Source organism: Kogia breviceps, chromosome 13 (assembly GCF_026419965.1).
Source record: "Kogia breviceps isolate mKogBre1 chromosome 13, mKogBre1 haplotype 1, whole genome shotgun sequence".
In the NCBI taxonomy this organism is placed as follows: Eukaryota; Metazoa; Chordata; class Mammalia; order Artiodactyla; family Physeteridae; genus Kogia; species Kogia breviceps.
Genome location: NC_081322.1, coordinates 36,854,664 through 36,872,982, shown reverse-complemented (window position 1 = coordinate 36,872,982; position 18,319 = coordinate 36,854,664).

The following is an 18,319-nucleotide window of genomic DNA, read 5'->3' as shown; positions in this document are numbered from 1 at the left end:
TCTTCTTTGGGGAAATGTCTATTTAGGTCTTCTGCCCATTTTTTGATTGGGTTGTTTGTGGTTTTGATATTGAGCTGCATGAGCTGCTTGTAAATTTTGGAGATTAATCCTTTGTCAGTTGCTTCATTTGAAAATATTTTCTCCTATTCTGAGGGTTGTCTTTTTGTCTTGTTTATGGTTTCCTTTGCTGTGCAAAAGCTTTTAAGTTTAATTAGGTCCAATGTGTTTATTTGTGTTTTTATTTTCATTACTCTAGGAGGTGGGTCCAAAAAGATCTTGCTGCGATTTATGTCAAAGTGTGTTCTGCCTATATTTTTCCTCTAAGAGTTTTATAGTGTCTGACCTTACATTTAGATCTTTAATCCATTCTGAGTTTATTTTTGTGTATGGTGTTAGGGAGATTTCTAATTTAATTCGTTTACATGTAGCTGTCCAGTTTTCCCAGCACCACTATACACTAACAATGAAAGATCAGAAAGAGAAATTAAGAAAACAATCCCATTTACTGCTGTAACAAAAAGAATAAAATACCTAGGAATAAACCTACTTAAGGAGGCAAAAGACCTGTGTGCAGAAAACTCTAAGATACTGATGAAAGAAATCAAAGACGACACAAGTAGATGGAGAGATATACAATGTTCTTAGTTTGGAAGAATCAATATTGTGAAAATGACTATACTACCCAAAGCAGGCTACACATTCAGTGCAATCCCTATCAAAGCACCAATGGCATTTTTCACAGAACTAGAACAAAAAATTTTACAATTTGTATGGAAACACAAAAGACCCCGAATAGCCAAAGCAATCTTGAGAAATAAAAACGGAGCTTGAGGAATCAGGCTCCCTGACTTCAGACTATACTACAAAGCTACAGTAATCAAGACAATATGGTACCAGCACAAAAACAGAAATTTAGATCAATGGAACAGGATAGAAAGCCCAGAGATAAACCCATGCACCTATGGTCACCTAATCTATGACAAGGGAGCCTAGAATATAAAATGGAGAAAAGACAGCCTCTTCGTAAGTGGTGCTGGGAAAACTGGACAAAAGCTTCTTCATAAGCAGCTCACTCAGCACAGCAGGGCAGCAGTGAGGAACTTGACAGGGGTGGAATTCTCTTGTTGGGTGTGGGAGGAGATAAGAGTGTAGGGGTTCATGGGGGCAGGTGATGGACACTTCTGAATGTTGAGAAGAGCCATTTAGATTTGAATTTCATAAGGGACTTACAGAGTAGGAGGAAGGAAGGGATTCTGAGTCATGATTGTATTATAGTCCTTCAGTTGTGTTCTCTTAACAAAGCCATTCTTCTGGTGAAGTAAAAGATGGTGAAATGGGTGTTGGTTTTGGAGTGACTCTTTCTCAGGAGCCACTAGAAGAAAGTTGTAACAAGTCAAGTGCTGAGGCATGAAAGAAAGGCTTTGGTTAGCCTCGAGGCATTGCCATAATTCATGAGATAGAATTTAATGTCAAACTCCCCTTATTCTACACATTAACATGTACAGTTTTCCTCACTAGTCTATTGGCTTCCAAAGAGAGAAATTATGTCACATTCACATTTGTGTATGCTGGGCTCAGAAGATTGTCTGAAACATAGTTAAGTCCTAAATAAATTTTAAGTAGCTGTACTTATGTTTTGTAAATGATAAAATCTCTGCATCAGAGGCCAGACTGTGTATCTGTCCAGGTGAGGATCAGGTAATGTGTATTTGTCATTGGTAGCATAAATGGATTGGATACAATGCCATAGACTATCAAAATATGGCAGGCATCACAAAAATGTCTTGTATTAGCTTTTGCTAGTGATCTTTCTGTGTAACAATCAATCCTCAAATCTTAGTAGTTTATTATAGAAATAAGGGCTTATTTTCCTCATTTTACATGTCAGTGGCTGTGGGTTAACGATGGTGGCTTTGTTTCATGCTTCATCTCTGATCCAGGTTGGGGGTTAAATTTTGGTCTGCTCCAACGCTGTCTTAATTCTGGGGTCTAAAGTAAAAGAGAAACCTTTCTGTAGAACAAACCCATTCTCATGACAGTGGGGAACAGCCAAACTGAGCTAAATCAAACCACAAAATCACACTGCAGTATTCGTTGCAGAAAGAGCATATGTCCCATTTGCTAAAGCAAGTCATGTAGTCAATTCATAGAGCAGGAAAATATATTCCTGTCGCTGGGGCTGGAAAGAATGAATTTTTGTAACCAAGAATACCATCTGTCAGAGTCTTCGTGATGGTTAATTTGATGTGCCAACTTGGCTAGGCTATGCTACACAGGTATTTGGTCAAACACTGGTCTAGATGCTACTGTGAAGGTTACCTTGTGGGTGTGATTTAAATGTACAATTAGTTAACTTAACTTTTAATTTTTTTAAATTTAAATTTAATTTTTATTTTATATTGGAGTATAGTTGATTTACAATGTTGTGTTAGTTTCAGGTGTGCAGCAAAGTGATTCAGTTAACTTTAAGTACACTCCATAATATGAGAAGGCTGCATCCAAGCATCCAGTCGATTGAAGGCCTTAAGAGCAAAAACTGAGGGCTTCCCTGGTGGGGCAGTGGTTGAGAGTCCGCCTGCCGATGCAGGGGACACGGGTTTGTGCTCCGGTCTGGGACGATCCCACATGCTGCGGAGTGGCTGGGCCCGTGAGCCATGGCCGCTGAGCCTGCGCGTCCGGAGCCTGTGCTCCGCAACGGGAGAGGCCACGACAGTGAGAGGTCCGCGTACCACAAAAAAAAAAAAAAGAGCAAAAACTGAGGTTTTCTGAAGGAGAGGGAATTTTGTCTCAAGTGTGTAACATAGAAACCCTGCCTAAGCTTCCAACCTGCCTGCCGTCCTATGAATTCTGGACTCGCCAGGCCCTACAACTCAGGGGCCAGCTGACCTATTAAAGCAAATGAGCCAATTCCTTTAAATCTGTCTATCTGTCTAGGTATGTATATGTGTATGTGTGTATGTCAGGCTCTGGTAAGCCTGAGGTCACAGAGCAGGTCATCTGATCACTTCAGGACACCAGCCTGGAATACCCTGGAAAGTGAAGCAGGAAATGTTCCACTGTGGGAAAGGAGAGGAGAAGCTGCATCTCAGACCCCTCCTACCAATCCCCTCTATTTCTTGGAAAAACCAGAATGAGCCAGTCTGCCCATGCACAGGTGCTGTGACATGGGAGTGGTCTGCTGGGTGTTTGCAAAATGATCATACTTTCCAATATCTGAATCCTGATTGTTTCAGAGCCAGCTGACAAAATAAAACATGGTTACCATTTAAAACATATGTATGTATATGTATACATATACATATTTGGATATTTGGATATTGCATGTGTGTATATATATATATATATTTGGCGAGAGAGAGAGAGAGCGAGAGAGAGAAGTAGCTATATCTTTTGGTGGTGTTCCTCTGAGGATCCCTGACTGACACAGTTTTGTTGTTCTTGTGCCGCTTTTTTTCTTTGTCACTTTGCCGGCTATAAAGCAGAGGTAAAGTGCACAAGAATATTTCTATTGTACTAGGAGGACTTACTTTTAGAGAGTGAAATTCTAGTTATTAATAGAGTCAGAGAATAGACCAGAGCCTTGATTATTGAGTTGTTGGTGTGCCAGCTGCTCAGAGAAGGAGAGGGTGCTGTGGGAGTCTATTGTGGGAGAGCCTGACCCCACACCAGTGCCCTGTGCGGAAGTGATGGTGAGCTAAGCTCTAAAGAAAGAGTGGGGCTGGGGGACAGGAGGGGTGTTTCCGGCAGAGGGAATGTATGTGAAGCACCTGAGGCAACAACAAGATGGACTTATTTTGAGGCCCTGAAAAAAGGCAGGGGCAGCCAGAGGTTAGAGAACCAGAATGGAGGGGTGAGATATGAGGCTGCAGGGGTGGGCAGGAGCTTTGTCACGCTCTGTGGGCCCAGTGGAGCCTGTGGAGCCTGTTGTCTGTTTCCCATGGCAACCAGAAAGCCACTGCAGGGTGGTAAGCAGAAGTGGGAAGTATTTGTTGAAGGAGTGAAGGGCCGTTTGAGTTACAGATATGATAACTGTGCTAAACAATACAGGGAGACTGGAGTTTTTTATTTTTATTTTTTTTACTGGTACGCGGGCCTCTCGCTGTTGTGGCCTCTCCCGTTGCGGGGCACAGGCTCCGGACGCGCAGGCTCAGCGGCCACGGCTCACGGGCCCAGCCGCTCCGCGGCACGTGGGATCTTCCCGGACCGGGGCACGAACCCGCGTCCCCTGCATCGGCAGGCGGATTCTCAACCACTGCGCCACCAGGGAAGCCCACTTGTCTTAATTTTAGAGGATCGTTTCTTTTCTGGTAGAATGTATATATATGTGATATAATTTTTTGTTGTTTTTGGCCCATTTGCTATAAATAGAAAGTCTTATATGTGCAAAAACAGATCAAATTAATGATTTATAAAAAATGAAAAATGGTACCACTAATCACAAATAAGGGTGAAATTTATTTATTATTAAATTTATTAAAGAAATACAATTTTAAACTTCTTAGGAAAGTATGATAAGTAAAAGGAGTTTTTACAAAGTAGTGACACAGAAGTAATTATTGAAAGTTAGTAATACATGTAAGCATTCCTAAAAAACTTCTCCAAGCATGCCACGTTATCATAAATATTATAAGCCATCATAATATTCTGCACATTGTTCATAATGGATGGTTGAATCATATATAGTTATAGATAATCAAAAACCATTACAAATGTATTTACTCTCTTTAAACACTTTCATATTTCATTACAAATGGCCGATTGAACACTTCCACATCCATTACAGTATTATATTTCCATTCAATTTACTGTTAAGATTTTTTGAACAGCTACAGTGTAACAGTAGCTGTTGTGCATTATAAATATTTCATCACCTCTCTTTGGTAATCCATTTCTCATTTGCTTGCCAAAACTTATGAAGTGCTTATTAAACATTGATAAATAATATAGCACATGGTATGAAATATTGTTGTCTTGCAAATCAGCTTATTGGTAAACCTTGAAGTTGGTTATACTTTAATCTGCATTTTCCAGTCTTTGTACTTCATTATAGGCTATGAATATTTTTGTGTCATTGGATTGGGGGAAAATGAATCATTTCCAGGGAAATCTTAACCAACTTAAACAATTTTCCTGTTCTGTGAAGTCAATTAGGTGTTTGCCTGTTAGTCTGTGATGGAGGGCAAGTAGGGGTAACAGGCTCTTTTCCATCTAGAAACTTCTTAGACTCATAGGGAGTCTTCAGTCCTAGTGTGCCCACCTTTCCTTATGCATTTTCTTTGAGTCTCTCTCTTGTCAAGCTGGGCATCATCCTATTCAATATTTCCAAAGTTAGTGGCTTGGATCGTTCTGCTGTGAATTGAAATGGACATTTAACCATCTGTGGAAAGTAGAAATCCTGGACAGAAAAATAATCTATGTTATAGTTGTACAAAATCACAGAATATTAGACTTGACAGAGAATTTTAAGAACAACTTAATCTGGTAATGGTAAATTTGTGCTCCACATACCCTCACTTTCCCCTTCCGTGGCAGACATTACTAAATGAACACAGCACTCCTGCTGAGCCCGGATTCAATCTGTCTTCCAGGCTGCTACTCCTTGTTGACTATTTATGGGACTTCAGGTGAAATCTATTTGTTGTCCCTAATCATGTCTGGCATTTCATTTTAAAGGCAAGGAAATGAGAGTTCTTAGAAGTGAAATGATTTGGACAAAGTCACTCAACTAGTTAGCCTCAGAGCTGGGGTCCAAGCCCAGGTCTTCTGAATCCGATACTAGCGTTTGTCCTATCGTCCCCAATACAAGTTTTCTTTCCCTATACTTTTACCCTCCAGAGGCCCTTCCAAATGGTAATCTTTATTTTCTCATCCAGTTTCAATGTTGGAGATTGGAAATCATTCTTAGTATTCAGAATCAATTATTTGAATTGTGTTGTCATTTTTTCCTTCCTAGGTTTGATGCTTTTCAGAGGAGGCTATAGATGAAGTATAGATATTCAGCAATACATATGGTGGAAAAAATATTTTTTTATATTACATGCATGTATCCCTGATATAAAAATCACATAAAATATCAATTTATGTTACTACTTTTCACACTGGAGCCACTAATCTTAGTTCCAAATTCAAATTCATTTTCTAATGAGCAACTGAATGAAGTTGTTTTTTTTTTTTAAAAAAAAACTAGTGAAAAGTTTCCAGGAAAGACAAGCATGATTGTCTTGTTTATTTACAAGAAAAGGGATGACTGGCCTTATATTAATTCCTTAAAAAAATCTGAGACTGTAGGGAGAAAATGTTACTTTTTCTTTGGAGGAGGATAATAAAGGAACCACTCTGATTATATTTGAATAGATGTCCAGTGTGGTACCAACCTTATGGGTCCTGAGAATTGTAATGGGCCGCCTATTAAAGATCACATTAACCCTCTATTGACTCTAATGACTTGTGTCTTTTGGGAGTTGGATTTCGTTCTTTATTCCATATGGGACTTATTATTCTGAGGGAAAGTTAATAAGATCTCTTCCAGACCTGCTTTGCCATGAAGCCTTGTTAAATTCCAAGACTAATAGGAAATGAATTGAGCTAATAAAAAGATACCTTAACAGTTAAAAAATCTTGGGGAAAAATTTTGAAAAGGCAGTTGGCGATAGCATTAAAGAGTAACCTTAAACATTAGCTACAGAAATCATAATGACCTGTTTTTTCTTTTTATAATTTGCTTACCCTGATGATGTATGCACGCTTCTACCTTATCTGTATTGACTTCATGATTAGCTATTTGGAATAGCATTTGTGCAGTTAAGAAATTGTTTTTCAGTTAGCACAAAGTGCTGGTAATTAACTTCCTAAGGCACCTTTACTGTTGGGCAAAAAATAGGCTTGATAAATTTATACCGTGTCATACCATATGACAGAAGCTCATCCCATCCTCTGATTTCAAACAAGCTACTAGAAACAGGTTGAGTTTCTTAACAAATATAACCCAGAATTGACATTTATATAAGACCAATTTTTTTGCGGTACGCGGGCCTCTCACTGTTGTGGCCTCTCCCGTTGCGGAGCACAGGCTCCGGACGCACAGGCTCAGCGGCCATGGCTCACGGGCCCAGCCGCTCCGCGGCATGTGGGATCTTCCCGGACCGGAGCACGAACCCTTGTCCCCTGCATCGGCAGGCGGATTCTCAACCACTGCGCCACCAGGGAAACCCAAGACCAATTCATTTTATAACAGTGATGACTCACTTTGAGAAGTAGGCGTAGCAGGTATTTTGAGCTGACTAGGAGTGCAAATTCTTATAATTCGACGTTTTTTCCAGGGACTCTTGGAAAAGTGAGGTCTAAGTCACAGGAAGCCTAGGGACTTTAAGTCACTGCTTGTGGATACCTGGGGAGCTAAGATGAGGCAGGAATGTCATTTCTACAATTTGTAATGAGTTGGTTGGCACAAGCGGCATGATAGGAATCTGAGGAAAATGAGAAGAAAGAGTTTCCTATCTTTGAACTAAAAAGAAAAAAGTATGATTCTGCAGTTTTTTTTTAAAAGGAAAGTCAACAGAAGTAAACAGCAAAATTCCATCCATGTTTCTTCTCAGAGCGATTTATCTTTAAACTCAAACAATTAAGTCAAGGTTAATGTTCTTCTTTAAAAAGTAGCCTTTACTGGTCCATTTCTATGGCTACTGGGACTGTTTCTTGAACCACTGTATTTTTGTCTGATTAGAGATGTCTGATTAGAGATGGCTGATTAGAGATGTCTGATTAGAGATGGCTGGAGTTTTAAGTTGCTAAGTGTCCATCACCAACATGAAAGTGTGAAGGACCCTGGATTTGGAGTCAGATGACCTTGATTCAAGCCTCAAATCTGCTGTTTAGTAGTTATAAATCTTTGGATGTGTCACATAACCTTCCCCATCCACAATTTTTCTTGTCTTTAAAATGGATCAATAATACCTGTCTTACTTATCCCACAGGGCTGGTGTGTCACATGAGTCAGGATCTATCATAGGAATTGGTGACCAGTAAAGAACTAGACAATTTTAACCAGAAATTGAGTTCCAGCTGAACTTTATTTTTATTTCAGAAAGTGTAGTGAATTTCTCTCTATATTTCTTTTCTTCTTATCCATGATTGTAAGACTCACTAAATGTTGCCTTGAAGAGGGACTTAGCAATCGTGGTATCTGAGAAGTGACCTCGCTGTGTATCTAGATGCGATTTCACGCATTCCTTCATGGTTCTCTAGCATTTCTTTGTTATTTATGCCTCATTATAAACCATGTTTTAGATGGACTATAAACATAGAAGAATCAATGTTCAATATCTTTGGTGAAGTGGATGGGTTGATAGAATGTTTGTAGCAATGAAAAAGTTATGTAGTAGGTATATTCCAGTTTTGAGGCCAGTTATATATTATAAGCTTGCAATCATTACAAAAAACACAAGTCAGGAGGAAAAGAAAACTCCAAATCCCAGCATTCTCAAATTCAGTCTTTGTAACCCCAGCGTTACTGTGATAGAGGTAAGGGACCTGGCTGATTGTTATACCCCTTCCTTTACATATTGTTGAGCACATATTGATGGGAGCAGCAGTGACAGCCAGCAGCTCCCACAGCAATGCCACAGGGGCTTTCTTGAGGGTGTCTTAGGTGGCAGGCACGGTGCTGGGTGTTTACATGAATGTCACATTTTCTCCTCCTAATAGCCCTGTCAGATACTTCTTCCAGATTCCCTGTTTTACAGACAAGGGATTGAAGCTCAGAAAGGTTAGATAACTCACCAAAAATAGAGATGGCAGGATATGCAGCCAGCTTGGTCTGATTCCAAGGTCCAAACAATTCAGATCTCTAGACTGCAATTTCAGCCCTTCAAACTGAATGTCTTTTATTTATATTCCAAGATACTAACTTCTGGTGTAACTCACTGGAATCTGAATCTTCTGCTTGTTTCATATTTATTTACTTTTCTTTTCTTTATTGGAATAACAGAAAGAAAAGAAGTAAGGAAGGAAAGGAGAAAGAAAGAAAGAAAGAAAAAGGAAGGAAGGAAGAAAGGAAGGAAGGAAGGAAGGAAGAAAGACAAGTTCACTTAGGTTAAATCAGTTTTTGAGGATTTTAGTTCTTATTTCTCAACTAGATGATATACTTCTGTTTTAAAAAATTATCTGTTCTCCTTCTATAACCAATTTGTTAATCATGTTTTGGTGACTGACTTTTGGGCACACTTCCCAGAAACCTTAAGGCGACCCTTAATAAACACTAATAAGTCTGCATGCAGAAGCAGCCTATTATTATTCATGGACAGTATTACGTAGAACTAAACTTTTGGAAACTGCACCAAACACATTGAGCTAGACATGAAAGTAAGCTGAATTTCCATTTGGTTTGCTTCTTGCTGAGCCTTCAAATTATAAAGTGAAGCAAAGCCAAAAGATTAATACAATGAAAACAAAGATTGGGAAATTAAATGACACGATGCAATTTTCTGCCTCATCGGTCTGGCACCAATAATATGCAAAGGAAAGTCTGCTTAGTGTTGGTTGGCTGCTGTGTAAATGCAGGACAATCAGTCTCCTTCTTGAGGGAGACTATTTTCTTGAATCATATAGCCATTGACTCTTCCAATTACCAGAGCCCCCATGCACAGTTTGGCTTTATTTTTTTAAACTTTCTGCTCTGCCATGGTATTATTAGTATTACCGTTTACACAGGTACATGATTTTACATTATCTGAAATATTTTAGCGATAGCTTCTGGGCATACATAAAAACCTGGAGCCTACTGCCACACTCATGATTAAATAACAATAATACTTTATAAAATGGATCTTTATGGGTAGTTGAAGGCCATAATGGTCTATCTTTAAATCACATCTATCAGAGAAACATTAACTCATGGTTGATGTGTCACATTTGGGCGTCTATTGGCATGCCACCCATAATGTATCATTGCTGATCATTGTCAAGATTTGTTCTAAAGTGATTTGGGTGATAAGAAATGGCTCTAAGCTACCCCTAATGTTATTTGAAATTACTTATATCACAGTTGTATTCAAAGGCTGTTATGTCTATACCACCAAAACTCTCCAGATGATTCAGACATCCTCTGGAGAATTAAATTATTCATTAACTTTCAAATTTCCCCTCTACCTCTGCCAGGCAATATATACCAGTCAACAGTAATCAATCTGCAAAGTGCAGAGCACCATACTTGATCTGAAGATGGTAAAATAAAGAACAGAGTGCCGCAGGCCTCCAGCACCTTAGAGAGAGATGGTTCTCTTTGGTATCACTTCTGGGTCATCTGCAGACACCAAACGGAAGTCAAGAGAGTGGGCACCCACCTATTTTCCCCAGGATCCAAAACCTTCATTAGGATCCTTGCTCTTTTCTGCCAAAAGGCCAATCCTTATAAAGTAAAAAGTGTGCAAACGTGTTCATGCATATTTGTTTTCATTCTTTGTAATAATATAGGGCAAAATGTTCAAAGAAAATAATATTTACTGTAGAGGATGAATCAACTCTTTACTTGTTTGGTGGACTTGAGTTACTTTTTCCACTCTGGAATTTCCTATAAATACTCATTTTTAGAAGTCTATTCTAGACATTTTTCCCCCTTCATATTTCTGAAGAGTCTCTGGAGGTATTGATTTTGAATTTTCCATTTAAACAATCAAAATGCTTAAAAGATGTGTAAAATCCTTTCAAATATGGCAGATGGAAATCAGAGCTGCTAGGTGGTCAAGCATCCAGAAGTGGGATGGGAAAAGTTGGGATAAATCAGACGGAGTAGAGCAGAGTGGAGAAAAAGGATTCTTATTGTTGCCAAATTTTATTTTCTGTTTCCTTTTTGCTGTCTTTTGAGTGTAGACATTTGAATTTTAAAATGATTAGCTTGGGATTCACTCAATTTTTGCATAAGAACATGGCTTGTTTTTCTTTTCTGGTTGCTTTCTAATTTGTATATTACTTCCTCCCAAATACGATTGGGATGGAGATAGTCAAAACCTGCTTTGGGGCCATCAGCTTTGAGACTCTCTGATGTGGTAATTTTGAAACATGATACTAAACCCTGAAAATAATGAAGCTGAAAGACTGAGCATCTCATCCTGGCTCTTAGTTGTGATGTTTTTGTGTTCTTAAAAGAAATAAGCCACCTTTACCCTAGCAACAGAATATTTGGAGATAGCCTCATCCACCAGAGGGCAGACAGCAGAAGCAAGAACTACAATCCTGTAGCCTCTGGAACAAAAACCACATTCACAGAAAGATAGACAAGATGAAAAGGCAGAGGGCTATGTACCAGATGAAGGAACAAGATAAAACCCCAGAAAAGCAATTAAATGAAATGGAGCTAGGCAACCTTCTGGAAAAAGAATTCAGAATAATGGTAGTGAAGATGATCCAGGACCTTGGAAAAAGAATGGAGGCAAAGGTCGAGAAGATGCAAGAAATGTTTAACAAAGACCTAGAAGAATTAAAAAACAAACAGCTAGAAGAATTAAAGAACAAACAAACAGAGATGCACAATACAATAACTAAAATGAAAACTACACTAGAAGGAATCAATAGCAGAATAACTGAGGCAGAGGAATGGATAAGTGACCTGGAAGACAAAATGGTGGAATTCACTGCTGTGGAACAGAATAAAGAAAAAAGAATGAAAAGAAATGAAGACAGCCTAAGAGACTTCTGGGACAACATTAAACGCAACAACATTTGCATTATAGGGGTCCCAGAAGGAGAAGAGAGAGAGAGAAAGGACCTGAGAAAATATTTGAAGAGATTATAGTTGAAAACTTCCCTAACATGGGAAAGGAAATAGCCACCCAAGTCCAGGAAGTGCAGAGAGTCCCAGACAGGATAAACCCAAGGAGAAACACGCCAAGACACATAGTAATCAAACTGACAAGAACTTAAAGACAAAGAAAAATTATTGAAAGCAACAAGGGAAAAATGACAACATATAAGGGAATTCCCATAAAGTTAACAGCTGATTTCTCAGCAGAAACTCAACGAGCCAGAAGGGAGTGGCATGATATGTTTAAAGTGATGAAAGGGAAGAACCTACAACCAAGATTATTCTACCTGGCAAGGATCTCATTCAGATTTGATGGAGAAATCAAAAGCTTTACAGACAAGCAAAAGCTAAGAGAATTCAACACCATCAAACCAGCTCTACAACAGATGCCAAAGGAACTTCTCTAAGTGGGAAACACAAGAGAAGAAAAGCACCTACAAAAGCAAACCCATAAGAGTTAAGAAAATGTTAATAGGAACATACATATCAATAATTACCTGAAACATGAATGGAGTAAATGCTCCAACCAAAAGACACAGGCTCACTGAATGGATACAAAAACAAGACCCATCTATATGCTGTCTACAAGAGACCCACTTCAGATCTAGGGACACATACAGACTGAAAGTGAGGGGATGGAAAAAGATATTCCATGCAAATGGAAATCAGAAGAAAACTGGAGTAGCAATACTCACATCAGAATAAAATAGACTTCAAAATAGAGAATGTGGGAAGCTGCCGCATAGCACAGGGAGATCACCTCTGTGCTTTGTGACCACCTAGAGGGGTGGGATAGGGAGGATGGGAGGGAGGATGATGCAAGAGGGAAGAGATATGGGAACATATGTATATGTATAACTGATTCACTTTGTTGTAAAGGAGAAACTAACACACTATTGTAAAACAGTTATACTCCAATAAAGATGTTAAAACAAACAAACAAAACAAACAAACAAAAAAATAGAGAATGTTATAAGAGATAAGGAAGTACACTGCATAATGAACAAGGGATCAATCCAAGAAGAAGTTATAACAATTATAAGTATATATGCACCCAACATCGGAGCACCTCAATACATAAGGCAATTGCTAACAGCTATAAAAGAGGAAATCGACAGTAACACAATAATAGTGGAGGACTTTTAACACCTCACTTACACCAGTGGACAGATCATCCAAACAGAAAATTAATAAGGAAACACAGGCTTTAAATGACACAATAGACCAGAGAGATTTAATTGATATTTATAGGACATTCCATCTGAAAACAGCAGATTACACTTTCTTCTCACGTGTACACAGAACATTCTCCAGTATACATCACATCTTGGGTCACAAATCAAGCCTCAGTATATTTAAGAAAATTGAAATCATATCAAGCATCTTTTCTGACCACAATGTTATGAGATTAGAAATCAATTACAGGGAATAAAACGTAAAAAACACAAACACATGGAGGTTAAACAATACATTACTAAATAACCAAGAGATCACTGAAGAAATCAAAGAGGAAATCAAAAAATACCTAGAGACAAATGACAATGAAAACACGACGATCCAAAACCTATGGGATGCAGCAAAAGCAGTTCTAAGAGGGAAGTCTATAGCAATACAAGCCTACCTCAAGAAACAAGAAAAATCTCAAACAGTCTAACCTTACACCTAAAGGAACTAGAGAAAGCAGAACAAACAAAACCCAAAGTTAGTAGAAGGAAAGAAATCATCAAGATCAGAGCAGAAATAAATGAAATAGAAACAAAGAAAACAATAACAAATATCAATAAAACTAAAAGCTGGTTCTTTGGGAAGATAACAAAATTGATAAACCATTAGCCAGACATATCAAGAAAAAGAGGGAGAGGACTCAAATCAATAAAATTAGAAATGAAAAAGGAGAAGTTATAATAGACACCGCAGAAATACAAAGCATCCTAAGAGACTACTACAAGCAACTCTTTGCCAATAAAATGGACAACCTGGAAGAAATGGACAAATTCTTAGAAAGGTATAACCTTCCAAGACTGAACCAGGAAGAAACAGAAAATATGAACAGACCAATCATAAGAAATGAAATTGAAACTGTGATTAAAAATCTTCCAACAAACAAAAGCCCAGGACCAGATGGCTTCACAGGTGAATTCTGTCAAACATTTAGAGAAGAGCTAACACCCATCTTTCTCAAACTCTTCCAGAAAACTGCAAGGAAGGAATACTCCCAAACTCATTATATGAGGCCACCATCACCCTGATTCCAAAACCAGACAAAGATACTATAAAAAAAGAAAATTATAGACCAATATCACCGAAGAATAAAAATTCCTCAACAAAATACTAGCAAACAGAATACAACAGCACATTAAATGGATCATACACCATGATCAAGTGGGATTTATCCCAGGGATGTAAGGATTCTTTAATATATGCAATTCAATCAATGTGATGCACCATATTAACAAATTGAAGGAGAAAAACCATATGATCATCTCAATAGATGCTGAAAAAGCTTTTGACAAAATTCAACACTCATTTATGATAAAAACTCTCCATAAAGTGGGCATAGAGGGGACCTATCTCAACATAATAAAGGCCATATATGACAAACCCACAGCAAACATCATTCGCAATGGTGTAAAACTGAAAGCATTTCCTCTAAGATCAGGAAGAAGCCAAAGAATGTCCACTCTTGCCACTATTATTCAACATAGTTTTGGAAGTCCTAGCCATGGCAATCAGAGAAGATAAAGAAATAAAAGGAATACAAATTATAAAAGAAGTAAAACTGTCAGTGTTTGCAGGTGACATGATACTATACATAGAGAATCCTAAATATGCCACCAGAAAACTACTAGAGCTAATCAATGAATTTGGTAAAGTTGCAGTATACCAAGTTAATGCACAGAAATCTTACATTCCTATACACTAATGATGAAAAATCTGAAAAAGAAATTAAGGAAACACTCCCATTTACCATTGCAACAAAAAGAATAAAATACCTAGGAATAAACCTACCTAAGGAGACAAAAGACCTGTATGCAGAAAACTGTAAGACACTGATGAAAGAAATTAAAGATGATACCAACAGATGGAGAAATATACCATGTTCTTGGATTGGAAGAATCAATATTGTGAAAATGACTATACTACCCAAAGCAATCTACAGATTCAATGCAATCCCTATCAAATAACCAATGGCATTTTTTACAGAAATAGAACAAAAAAATCTTAAAATTTGTATGGAGACACAAAAGACCCTGAATAGCCAAAGCAGTCTTGAGGGAAAAAAACGGAGCTGGAGGAATCAGACTCCCTGACTTCAGACTATACTACCAAGCTACAGTAATGAAGACAATATGATACTGTCACAAAAACAGAAATATAGATCAATGGAACAGGATAGAAAGCCCAGAGATAAACCCACGCATCTATGGTCAACTAATCTATGACAAAGGAGGCAAGGATATACAATGGAGAAAAGACAGTCTCTTCAATAAGTGGTGCTGGAAAAACTGGACAGCTACATATAAAAGAAAGAAATTAGAATACTCGCTAACACCATACACAAAAATAAACTCAAAATGGATTAGAGATCTAAATGTAAGACCGGACACTGTAAATCTCTTAGAGGAAAACATAGGAAGAACACTGTGACATAAATCATGGCAAGTTCTCCTTTGATCCACCTCCTAGAGTAATGGAAATAAAAACAAAAAATAAACAAATGGGACCTAATGAAACTTAAAAGCTTTTGCAAAGCAAAGGAAACTACAAACAAGATGAAAAAACAACCCTCAGAATGGGAGAAAATATTTGCAAATGAATCAACGGACAAAGAATTAATCTGCAAAATATATAAACAGCTCATGTAGCTCAATATTTAAAAAACAAACGACACAACCCCCAAATGGGCAGAAGACCTAAATAGACATTTCTCCAAAGAAGACATGCAGATGGCCAAGAAGCACATGAAAAGCTTCTCAACATCACTAATTTTTAGAGACATGCAAATCAAAACTACAATGAAGTATCACCTCACACCAGTTAGAATGGGCATCATCAGAAAATCTACAAACAACAAATGCTGGAGAGGGTGTGGAGAAAAGGGAACCCTCTTGCACTGTTGGTGGGAATGTAAATTGATACAGCACTTTGGAGACCAGTATGGATGTTCCTTAAAAAACTAAAAATAGAACTACCATATGACCCAGGAATCCCACTAATGGGCATATACCCAGAGAAAACCACAATTCAAAAAGACACATGCATCCCAATGTTCATTGCAGCACTATTTACAATAGCCAGGTCATGGAATCAACCTAATTGCCTATCGACAGATGAATGGATAAGGAAGGTGTGATATGTATATACAATGGAATATTACTCAGCCATAAAAAGGAATGAAATTGGGTCATTTGTAGAGGTGTGGATGCCCCTAGAGACTGTCATACAGCGTGAAGTCAGAAAGAGAAAAACAAATATCGTATATTAACGCATATATGTGGAACCTAGAAAAATGGTACAGATGAACCAGTTTGCAGGGAAGAAATAGAGACACAGATGTAGAGAACAGGAACCTGCTGTATAAAAAAATAAAATAAAATTCAAAAAAAAAAGAATGATAGTAAACAAAATGCTTTTCATCCAAAAAAAATATGCAAAATGCAACAGGTAATTTGGAAGACAGTTTGCCAGTTTTTTACAAAGCTAAATATACTCTTACAACTTGATAGAGAAATTTTACTCCTTGGTATTTACCCAAATTACTTAAAAACTTATGTCCACACAAAAACCTGCACAAGGATGCAGCTTTATTCATAGTTGTCCAAAGTTGGAAGCCACTAAGATGCCCTTCAATGGGTGAATGGATGAATAAACTGTGGTCCATCCAGACAATGGCATATTATTCAGCCTTGAAAATAAATGTGCTATCAAGCCATGAAACTACATGGAGGAAACTGAAGTGCATATTACTGCGTGAAAGAAACCAATCTGAAAAGTATTCTCAGCATATAACATTCTGGAAAAGGCAACGGAGACAGTAAAAAGATCCGTGGTTTCCCTGAGTTAGGAGGGAGGAAGGGATAAGCAGGAAGAGCACAGAGGACTTCTAGGGCAGTGAAACAATTCTATTTGATACAATAATCGTGGATTCATGTCATTATGCATTTTTCAAGTCCCATAGAACGTACATCAAGAGTTAACCCTGATGTAAACTATAGACTTTGGGTGATAATGGTGTGCCACTCTACATTCATCGACAATAATGTACCGTTCTGATGCAGGATATTGAGAGCAGGGGAGGCTGTGCATGTGTGGAGACAGGGAGTGTGTAAAAACTCTGTACTTTCTGCTCATTTTTCTGTGAACTTAAAAATTCTTTTAAAAACAATATTTAAATGGGAAAAAATAAAGAGCTAAAACAATCTTGAAAAAAAAAAGAATATTTGTATTTTGTACAAAATTCTGAAGTGAATTCAGGATCCGCATATTTCACTTGAGAGAAATGTGCTGAAATGTGTAATCTCACCTTGGGACCTTAAAAGAATGCACAGAGACTGAAGAATTTCTTTTTGATTTAGTATTAAAATGAAAGCTTTAGGTTTTCCTTGATGCCTTTCTGGAGACAGTATGGCGTGAATAAGTGCATTGGTTCTGGAGTATGATTGCCTTGATTTGCATCTGGTCTCCACCACTTATCGCTATTGACCTTGCGTGAATTACATCACCTCTCTGTGCCTTGGTTTCTTCAGTTGTAAGATGGTGATAATAATAGGACCTTTCTCATAAAGTCATTGTGAGTACAAATTGAGTTAATATGTGTAAAGTGCTTAGAACAGTCTCTGTCTCTCATCCCAGATATTTTTTCCTGGTCTAAAACATAACAGAGTAGTTCAAGAGAAATAAAGGTTAATAAAAGCATGGAGACAAACCCTTAATGATTAGTAACAGTTTTCCGGGCTGTGAATGCTGCTTTCGATTTTCTTTATCCAATATTTCAGAAACTCTTGATGCTTTCATTACCTTGGTGGAAGAAAGAGAAGGAATGAAATGCAAAAGCACAATGGGCAGATTTTTAATAGAGTGTCTTCCTTGATGAAGGAGCTTTGCAAGTGCTTCAGTCTTCAATATAATCTATGGTTGCCGAACTTAATAATAAATGCATTGTAGCGTCATCCACTTTTTGGCTTAAGTTAAAGAGAAGCATGATCCTTGGTCATTGTCAAGGAAAAATAAAGCTTTATAAAATTTCAAGGGACCTGAATGTTTCCACAGTAGTACAAATTTGTTCTCATAAAAAAGATTGTATCCTGAAAAGATAAATAAAATAAAGAGAGATTTTGGGAAGTTTAACTTTCTAGAGCATATCTAACTATGTACTTTGGCTATCACTGAAAAGCTTTTGTATGAGACTGATGGTAGAAATTACTATGATTTTCTTGACTTCAGCTGAATTTTTGCTAAATCATTTATCACCAGTGGTGTATAAATTGATGTGGATGTCCCTATTCTCAGCCCTGCATGATT